Source organism: Oncorhynchus mykiss, chromosome 12, assembly GCF_013265735.2.
Source record: "Oncorhynchus mykiss isolate Arlee chromosome 12, USDA_OmykA_1.1, whole genome shotgun sequence".
Lineage (NCBI taxonomy): Eukaryota > Metazoa > Chordata > Actinopteri > Salmoniformes > Salmonidae > Oncorhynchus > Oncorhynchus mykiss.
This window is the reverse complement of record NC_048576.1, coordinates 81702336-81706080: the sequence shown is the minus strand read 5'-3', so window position 1 is coordinate 81706080 and position 3745 is coordinate 81702336.

The following is a 3745-nucleotide window of genomic DNA, read 5'->3' as shown; positions in this document are numbered from 1 at the left end:
TGAGAGAGTGAACTGTAACTTCTGCATCTCGTCTGCTCTGACAGTGAGAGATTGAACTGTAACTTCTGCATCTCGTCTGCTCTAACAGTGAGAGAGTGAACTGTAACTTCTGCATCTCGTCTGCTCTGACAGTGAGAGAGTGAACTGTAACTTCAACACCTCGTCTGCTCTGACAGTGAGAGAGTGAACTGTAACTTCTGCATCTCGTCTGCTCTGACAGTGAGAGAGGGAACTGTAACTTCAACACCTCGTCTGCTCTGACAGCGAGAGAGTGAACTGTAACTTCAACACCTCGTCTGCTCTGACAGTGAGAGAGTGAACTGTAACTTCAACACCTCGTCTGCTCTGACAGTGAGAGAGTGAACTGTAACTTCTGCATCTCGTCTGCTCTGACAGTGAGAGAGTGAACTGTAACTTCTGCATCTCGTCTGCTCTGACAGTGAGAGATTGAACTGTAACTTCTGCATCTCGTCTGCTCTAACAGTGAGAGAGTGAACTGTAACTTCTGCATCTCGTCTGCTCTGACAGTGAGAGAGTGAACTGTAACTTCTGCATCTCGTCTGCTCTGACAGTGAGAGAGGGAACTGTAACTTCAACACCTCGTCTGCTCTGACAGCGAGAGAGTGAACTGTAACTTCAACACCTCGTCTGCTCTGACAGTGAGAGAGTGAACTGTAACTTCAACCCCTCGTCTGCTCTGACAGTGAGAGAGTGAACTGTAACTTCAACACCTCGTCTGCTCTGACAGTGAGAGAGTGAACTGTAACTTCAGCACCTCGTCTAATCTGACAGTGAGAGAGTGAACTGTAACTTCTGCATCTCGTCTGCTCTGACAGTGAGAGAGTGAACTGTAACTTCTGCATCTCGTCTGCTCTGACAGTGAGAGAGGGAACTGTAACTTCAACACCTCGTCTGCTCTGACAGCGAGAGAGTGAACTGTAACTTCAACACCTCGTCTGCTCTGACAGTGAGAGAGTGAACTGTAACTTCAACACCTCGTCTGCTCTGACAGTGAGAGAGTGAACTGTAACTTCAACACCTCGTCTGCTCTGACAGTGAGAGAGTGAACTGTAACTTCAGCACCTCGTCTAATCTGACAGTGAGAGAGTGAACTGTAACTTCTGCATCTCGTCTGCTCTGACAGTGAGAGAGTGAACTGTAACTTCTGCATCTCGTCTGCTCTGACAGTGAGAGAGGGAACTGTAACTTCAACACCTCGTCTGCTCTGACAGCGAGAGAGTGAACTGTAACTTCAACACCTCGTCTGCTCTGACAGTGAGAGAGTGAACTGTAACTTCAGCACCTCGTCTAATCTGACAGTGAGAGAGTGAACTGTAACTTCTGCATCTCGTCTGCTTTGACAGTGAGAGAGTGAACTGTAACTTCTGCATCTCGTCTGCCAGATGGTCATGTAGAACACTCACAGTGACATGAGCGAACACAGCTCCCTCTGCTGGAGCTCCCTCACACACACACACACACACACACACACACATGAACACAAAGACTCACACGCACGTGCGAGTAGCACACACACACGCATGCACACACTCATTAACATAAATGCAAATGGTACACGCACTAACACATTTCCTACAGCTTTCTTTCCACGGTTCCCTGGTCGTTTCTTCTTTCATTAGTCACCCCTTTCATCCTCTCTTTTTTCTCTTCCTCTCGCTCTCTCTCTCTCTCTTCCTATCTCTCTCTCTCTCTCTCTCCCTCTCTCTCTCCCTCTCTCTCTCTCTCTCTCTCTCTCCCTCTCTCAAATTCAAATTCAAATTCAAGCTGCTTTATTGGCATGAAAAACATTGTGTCAATATTGCCAAAGCAACAATGTATACAATATACATTGTAACAAAATTGTAAATGATAGCAAATAATAATATAAAATGGTAGTAAATAATAATACAAAAATAAATACAATAAAATGGTAACAGTCTACAGTAAACATTAATAATTATAGTAATAATAGTAATAATAAGTAAGTTACTGTTTACTATGCAGATGTTATTATTCAGTGTCCCTCAGGCTATGGCAGGAAAATACATATTTGGCTGCAAGAGGAGCCATTGCTCCTTCGCCCATGAGTATTCTTAGTTTTTCCTCTGGGTTCAATTTGTAAAAATGTGGAATATATGTAGTCATTTCTGTGAATAATGAATCTCTTTGTGAGGAATATTTATCACAGTAAAGGAGAAAGTGCATCTCTGTCTCTACCTCCCCTGTCATGCAGTGACCACATACACGCTCCTCTTTGGGTAGCCATGTCTTTTTATGTCTGCCGGTTTCTATTGCCAATCGGTGGTCACTCAGCCTGTACTTGGTAAGGATCTGTCTCTGCTTCGTATCTCTGACAGAGTAGAGATAATCAGCCAATTCATATTCTCTGTTTAGGGTCAGATAGCAATTTAGTCGGCTTTGGGATTTTGTTTCGTTTTTCCAGTATTGTAAGTATGATTCCTTTGATTGGTTCATGATTTTGTTTATTGGAATTCTTTCTTTTGAAGCAGTGCTGGTGTCAGCTTGGTTGGTGAGGTCCAACACCAGCTGACTGAGAGGGCTCGTTTCTGGGCTCAGCTCTTGGGCTTGAAGTGCTTTAAATTGCAGACTCGAATTTGGACTTGAATTTAGATGTAGCCAAAATTTTAATGATCTTTTCTGTATTTTCATTATTACTGGAAAACGGCCCAATTCTGCCCTACATGCATTAGTTGGTGTATTTCTCTGGACTTGTAGAATTTTCCGACAGAATTCTGCATGTAGGGTTTCAATTGGATGTTTGTCCCACATTTTAAAATCCAGTTTATTGAGTGGCCCCCAAACCTCACTTCCATAAAGTGCTATTGGTAGGATTACACTGTCAAATATTTTAGTCCAAATTCTAATTGGGATGTTGATTTTGAATAATTTCATTTTTATTGCATACATTGCTCTGCGGGCTTTTTCTTTGAGTGCCTTCACTGCCATATTAAAGTTTCCCGATGCAGATATGGTCAGACCAAGGTAGGTGTAATTTTTTGTGTGTTCAATTAAGGTGTTGTTCAGGGTGAATTTACATTTTTGTTTCTGACATCTGGGTTTTTTTTGGAAAATCATGATTTTAGTTTTTTGGAAATTTACTGCCAGGGCCCAATTATGGCAATATTGCTCCAGAATATTAATGTTTTGTTGAAGACCTTCTTTGGTTGGTGATAGAAGTACCAAGTCATCAGCATATAGCAGGTATTTCACCTCTGTGTCAAATAGTGTGAGTCCTGGGGCTGGAGATTGGTCCAACATGTCTGCTAATTCATTGATATAAATGTTGAAAAGATTTGGACTCAAATTGCAGCCTTGTCTCACACCTCGACATTGTGAAAAAAATTCTGTTCTTTGGTTTTTGATTTTTATTGCACACTTGTTTTCTGTGTACATACATTTTATTAAGTCATACACCTTACCACCAAGCCCACTTTGTAGAATTTTGTAGAATAGCCCTTCGTGCCAAATCGAATCAAATGCTTTTTTAAAGTCAATAAAGCAAGCAAAGATTTTGCCCTCTTTTTTTTGGTGGACGTGTTTATTAATTAGTGTGTGTAAGGTGTATATATGGTCAGTAGTGCGATGGTTAGGGAGAAAGCCAATTTGACATTTACTTATTACATTTTTTTCTTGAAGAAAGGTTTGAATTCTTGAATTCAAAATGCTACAGAAAATCTTTCCCAAGTTACTGTTGACGCAAATTCCCCTGTAATTATTGGGGTCT